The sequence below is a fragment of the Lygodium microphyllum genome, unplaced genomic scaffold (genome assembly GCF_053477565.2).
Source record: "Lygodium microphyllum isolate KBCC unplaced genomic scaffold, Lygodium_microphyllum_v1.1.10 scaffold_53, whole genome shotgun sequence".
Taxonomy (NCBI): domain Eukaryota; kingdom Viridiplantae; phylum Streptophyta; class Polypodiopsida; order Schizaeales; family Lygodiaceae; genus Lygodium; species Lygodium microphyllum.
This window is the reverse complement of record NW_028229536.1, coordinates 330110-337132: the sequence shown is the minus strand read 5'-3', so window position 1 is coordinate 337132 and position 7023 is coordinate 330110. Positions and strand designations below refer to the sequence as shown.

The 7023-nt window shown below is 40.2% G+C and overlaps 1 non-coding gene across 1 annotated transcript; it reads right to left on the bottom strand.

Moving 5' to 3' along the window:
* Positions 1-6178: 6178 nt before the first annotated feature.
* On the bottom strand, positions 6179-6250 carry TRNAC-GCA (transfer RNA cysteine (anticodon GCA)). Its single transcript has one exon. It is a non-coding gene; the product is annotated as a tRNA-Cys (tRNA).
* Between the last annotated feature and the right edge of the window lie 773 nt (positions 6251-7023).

Below are 7023 nucleotides of genomic sequence, written 5' to 3'. Positions count from 1 at the left end.
CTCATAACATTCCCATGACCCCTGATGCAACACCAATCAAGCAACGAGCATATGCAATGAATCTTAAGTATACACATGACGTAAAGGAGGAGATTGATAAGATATTGAAGGTAGGATCCATTTACAAGATAGAGCATATGGAGTGGGTGTGACCTATAGTCATAGTCATGAAAAAGAATGGGAATATTCAAGTGTGCGCAAACAATAAGAAGATCAACATAGCCACCAAGAGAGACAATTACCCACTACCAGACACATAGCATATGCTAGAGAGAGTGGGAGGAAAGAAAGCCATAGATTTTTGGATGGCTTCTCAATCTATAACCAAGTGCAAGTCCATCCGGATGACAAGCACAGATGGCATTCACCATCAAATAGGGGGTGTTTGCCTACATAGTCATGCCATTTGGACTGACTAATGCTCTTGCTACCTTTCAGTGCCTTATGTGTGCCATTTTAATTGGAAGTCTTTGTCAATGACCTATGCATCCACACCAACTAGAAAGAGCACTTGGAAAAGATACGATTAGTCTTTGAGTAGTATCGATAATATGGTCTCTCAATGAACCCCTTAATGTGCTAGTTTTGGATGAAGCATGGTTGCATCTTAGGGCATGTTGTATCAAGGAATGGATTAGCCATAGACTTCACTAAAGTTAAGGTGATTATACACCTTCCCCCTCTGACCAACTTTAAGGGAGTTCAATGTTTCTTAGGCCACACAGGATACTACCAATGGTTTGTATTGAACTATGTGTTGATTGCTAGACCCTTGTACAAGTTATTGGTAGTATTCGAATGAATCAAAGAATGTCAACAAGCTTATGAAAGGCTTAAACAGTCTCTAAATTTAGCTCCTATCTTAAGAGTCCTAAATTAGTCCATTATCTTTTTTGTGCATATTGATACATCAAAATTTGCTGTGGGGGCAGTGTTGTGCCAACCTCGCAACTATCCAATGAGTTTTGCTAGCAGACAACTCACTAAGACAAAAATGAACTACTCCATAATGGAGAGGGAAGGGTTAGCCATGGTGTTCACCATAAAAAGAAGTTCACATACTATCCCCCTTCACCTTCTTTGTGGATCGTCAAGCATTGCTTTATCTTGTGAATAAGCCCTATGCAATGGGATGCATTGCTCAATGGTTACTTTTGCCTTTGAAAATTGATTTCTCTGTGGTCATACACAAGGGCAAAGGGCATTATATGGAAAATTACATGTCCGATGTACCCCCACAAGAGAAGCCGTTGAGTGGACAGGGAATAAGTGACGACCTACTAGATGCTGTTGGGTGGACAGGGAATAAGTGACGACCTACTAGATGCACACCTTTTTAAAATGTCTAGTGGAGCAAACAAGAATTGTTTAGAGTAGACCTCACACCATATTGGGTGGATGACATAGTCCTCACACTCAAGAACAAACTACCGAAACAACCCATAGAGAAAGCTAGATTAAAAAGACTAATCTTGAAGATCCAACCCTATCAATTGATTGCAGGTTAACGATATCAAGTAGGATAGGATAGAATTTTAAGGAGATGTGATTGTGAACATGAAATGTATGATGTGCTTTCAAAGAAGCACATTGAAGAATAGCTGGAGGGCACTTCAATGGTTGGAGACACTACAGCACACAAGGTGCTCAAGTCCCAATTGTGACGGCCAATGCTACACCGCAATGTAGCTAAGTTTGTGAATCATTGTGATGAGTGCCAATGGATCAAAGTCCCTACTCATAAGGACAAAATAAAGTTGATCTCGGTGATCGCACACCAACTATTCGAGAGGTGGGAAATCAACTTCATCAATCCAATCAGCCCTATAGATCAATACTCCCAAGCCAAGTACATCATTGTTGACACAAACTATCTCACGAAGTGGGCAAAAGCTCTAGGTATCTTGCTCTAATTGCACGTTGAATTGCACCAAGCTTTCCGTGCCTTCATCACCCTCACTACATGGCTGAAGATCCCTATACCTTAGGGTGATAGAAACTCTCTTCCATCTTCTTATCCTTTACAATCTCAATTTCATCCAATTTGACAATAAAAATGCCAATCCCATTTTCTATTGTGTGCTCTAGCCTATAAAATGTGATCATGGCTCTTAGCAAAGTTCTCATGTTAAGAAATATGTTGTTACAACTATTGTACTTTAGCACTCTCTTCTTTCCAAGATAGCTATGATGTGAAAGGGCTCACCAAGTACTTCCAAGAATCTTTGGTTGATGTTGCAACTTGTTTGTTGAACAAAGAATGGTTTTGGAAGTAGAGATCCCTTTACCCTTTTCTTACTCAATGTCTCTTGCATAACTTTGAACAATTGAGTGTAGCTTTGCTTGCTAATCTACACCTTGCCTAGGGTGCTTTGAATATCCTCTTTGTCTAGGCAAGACCTTTGTCAGAACTTTTACATGCATTGTTCCTTGGCCTTCCTAAATCTCTTCTTGGCCAACACATTCCTTGCAGCTTTGGGAGGAATGATGTTGCTATAGGCTTGGGATGCTTCCTCCATGCTTCTTGTTGCCTTGTCCAGATGGAGAGTGGCCTATCAATCATAGCAAAAACGATGACACACATATGAGCATGTATTCATATTGCATCTATAGAATGCTCCCATACCTATGAAATAGAAAAATACAACTACTTTAGCATGAGTGACCAATTGTTACCATATTGCTATTATTTTTCTCTTGCAATCTCCACTTCCAGGCTTGAGTGTCTCGATATTCTTCAAACTCCTCTACCTTTTACGTGAACCCAGTGTTGTTTCCTTTCACTTGGCTATGCATAGTTGAATCCTGAGACTTCTTATTTTTCCTTAGCTCTCCTCTAGTTGTTTCCTCATTGTATTTATTTCCTAGCGTAACCATTGGTTCTCCAGCTTTAAATCTCCAATAAAACTTAGTAATGAGGAGCACGAATAGAATGAAGGGATACATCTTGTCATAAGATCTACAAGATGCAACCTTCCATCAATCCATAAATTGACATTCTTTCTACCCTCTAATCTCATTACTTCCAATGCACTCAGTGTGTGACCACCAAGCACCTTTTCTTTTCTGAATAGGTGCATACTCATCATTTAGATCAATTTGGAGGTGGTATAGATGTTTACGGTATCCATGCTTGCAATCGAGTTACCAAAAGGTGATCCAAGATTGCAATGGATGTGGTTTCAAGGGAAAAGAGATGATCCAAGCCTACAATGGAAGTGGTTTACATTCCCTCGAAATGAAAAATTGAAAACGAAGAGGGAATATTTTGAGAAAGTTAGGGAAATGGCAAGGCATTAAAGGTGACAAGTATATGTGATGCCTTCAAGATTCATAATCAAAATGAATGATAGACAACAAAAGTACCAACGTACTAAACGGCTAGCATTCCTTGAGAATGCAAATTTTCTTCCCAATTATATTTTCTATGAGGAATTTTTTTCCCATAATGTGTTTTATAAATTGTATCACACTTTCTCTCTCCTCAATTTCTTACAAGGACAAAAAGTGATCTCAAATCTCCCCTAATGAGACAGGATCTTCTTTCAATAATTTCTCCTTTCGTTTATCCTTACTATCATGTTGAGAGGCATGGTCTTCTAAACCAACCAGGTTCGAGAGGAGGGAGAATTTGGTTTGAGAGGAGGGAGAATTTGTTCATGTTATTATTATTATTATTATTATTTTTGTTTGTGGACTTAGGTTTCTTAATTCTCTGATTTCTAATCATTTGGAACCCTTTGTCATGTCGTAAACCATGGGTTGTAATTCCTTGGGAGCCATAGAGAGCTTCATCATTGGGCAATCTTTGATGTAGTGCCCCTACTTATGACATTTGAAATAGGAGTTTGATAGGTTCTTATAAGCTACCAATTATTCCATAATGTGTTCACCTAAATGGTCAATGATAATAAGAGTGTCTCTGAGATCTTTTACTAAATGTACCTCGACTAAAGTACTTCCCAATTAGCCCTAAATGGCTCAAGTAGGGGGCAAGGACTGTGATAGAGAACAATTAGAGCATGATTACCAAATACAAATTTCTAGTAAGACATTCCTTCACAATGGAGAGCAATAGAGGGTGCTTACCTTGCATCAAATATGTCTTTTAACCATCGACTTTCTACCTGATGAGAATATCATGGTAGGTAGCTTGAGGTTGGGGGTTTTGTTTTGTTTTTTTTTAAAATAATGCACATAGAATATCAATATTATGAATAAAAGGTATTTACATAGCCTACTAAGAGGCTTCTTCAATACATAATTGTCTTAGGCCTTTGCTAAGGCATTATAAAAAACCTTAAAAATTCTATCACCTATTACACCTTAAGGGCCACCAGAGTTTCACTTTTGACCCTAGACCATCAATCCTTTGGGACCAAGGGAACTTCAACCCTCCAAAAAAGCTTGTCATTTCTTAGCCTCCAGATCTCCTACATTGAAACCACTCTAATCACATTCCACAGCTTCAGAGATTGTTCATCCATCTTGCCTTGCTCACCAAAAATTAAAAATTTACTGTCAATCCTGTCAAAGAAGCCAGCGCTTCGCACCCATGACTGGAGTTGCTTCCAAAAGCCCCGGACTTCTCTGCAGTCCCAAAACAGATGTCTTGTAGACTCCTTCTCTATCTTGCAGAATATACACCATGGGGGAACCGGCATCAACTTACTTAATCTTTCCCTAGTAGGCAATTTGTTCATGACAACACGCCATAGCATAAAATTAAGTTTCCTTGAGGGGGTAGCCCTCCAAACATTGCAGCACCTCCTTGAACTTGGGTGCCATCTATGCCAGTAGTTTGCAGCCCGAAGCATGTGAGACAGATCTTTCCTTGAATAATCCTTTGACTTCCTACATTTCCAGAGTGGTTTCCCTATTGGGCTGGTCATCAACCTGGTCAAGTTCACCTCACAAACCACCTTTGAGATTGGCCATGTAGGTTTCACCTTCCTCAAGACTTCCTGGACAAGGGCTTCTTCGGCACGAGTTAAGAGGAAGCGATCCCTGATTTTGTCCAGATTCATAAACTCCATTGAAGAGACTTCCCATAGGACTTCCCACCTGCAGAGACCTTTTCTAGCTAGCTTCTTAACCACCCTAGGCTTCTCCTTCATGGGCCTATACGGGGGGCCATAAGTCTCTTTGAAAGTCCATATTAGCTACTTCAATGATGTGTCTCTCCTCCTATCTTGGGTCCCCAACCATTTGAAGGCTTCAAGTATATTTTGCCAAACTTGTGTCAGCCTATGAGCCATCTGTGATTGTGGGATTTTAACTCCAGGGCCAGCAACAAGCAATGGATCAGTCCAATTCAGATTAGGGAGCCAGGTTGGGGGTGTTGTGGGGGGAGGGGGAGGGTTTCTCCTTGGGGACTTTGGGAATTGGGACCTCCTTGGGGGTTAGCTTTGCCTCGCCCCTTGTATTTTGATGCACCATGAACTCCTTCGTAATGATCGTGGCAAGGATACTTAGTTTCGTCAGGGAGAAAGTTCAATTTCCCCGGGACGAAAGAAGGTGAGGAGACTATTCCAGAATATTGGTTGCTTGGTTTTGTTCATTTCGTTCATCACTCGCAATTCCAAGTTTATATGTTCCAAGTTTGGATTGTTGAATGCATGCCACATAGGGTAAGGGATACGCTCAACACATTTGTGAACTCTACATAACATAATGGACATGCATATTTGGCGTATGCTGCAGAAAAAGGTAAGGTTTATGGTGAGCGTGACGTTGGAAAGCTTTCCGACATCCAAAGCAGCCAACATTGACGCCAAAAAAGGGCACGCAACGAAGAAGACGAAACACACTACCATCACTACATCAAAGAACATCATATATTCCATGGATTCGCATGACTTTGAGGAATCTTGTCCTTGTTCAATCAACCATTATTTGGTGTCCTAAAAGGTTGCATGAAATTGTCAAGAGGAAGCTTCCTTATGGCTGCCAAAATAGGTTTGCATGACTGTCATGAAGAAGCTCCGTAAAAGGTTTGCATGACTTTGTCAACCGCCAAAATGCCGTACATAAAAAAAACATCATGATTAACTGACAACGGCCTTCCACTTTAAAGGAAGCCTAACATAGATAACGAAATAGCAGCGACGCATGCAAGGGTACCCTTACAGTAAGGCTGGCTAAAACAGGAGAGACGTACGAAGGGAGAGACGTACGAAGGGCGCAACCGGGCTTGAACCGGTGACCTATCGGACTGCAGCCGATTGCTCTACCACTGAGCTATACACCCATCATAACAAATTATACCTTATTTAATTAAAAAATATAATATGCCAATCCCACCCTGCGCATTGTCGCATGGTCAGGCACCTAGGAGGACGGTAGGCTCCCTTTCACGTTGCCCATTGCTTGAGGAAGACTTGTCTTTTCGAGTCTGGAGTGTTTAAAACTACGTGCATTAAGAATGAGTTCATTTTTGTAAGTACAAGGTGACATGATCAAGGGTGCTCCATGAATTTGCTCCTTAACATCGAGTTTTATTTTAAGAACAAGGTGAAACTCTAGCTCACAATTGTCCCATTAAAAGATGCTCTACTTCTCTACCAAACACTCCCTTTCTTTTAGATGGGACCAAGTCATTACAACCATGGAACCTCCAATGTTAGATGAGCCAAGCAAAAGAAGGTCTAAATGTGATAATAAGGTGAGCAACAAGGCAAGAAGAAAAGTTCCAAAGAACTCGTTGAAAGGGAAATCCACATGTTGAGTGGCGATGTAACGTACATATTTTTCTATGATAATAAACGCATCTCTCATTCTTAACTCTTATGTCAACTCCATGATGCATCCTGCAAAGCTAAGCTCAATTCAACCTCTATAAATCTCAATAATCCACAATCATACTAATTTGAGAACTGGAACAGAATCCCCAATGGTAGTTATAATATTCTTAGTTACTGATATAGTAATAATAGATTTGACAATCTCAAATAGCTTCATTAGTATTTAAATGTTGGTTACAATAACACTAGTTATAACACTAATAATATAGGCAACAATAAC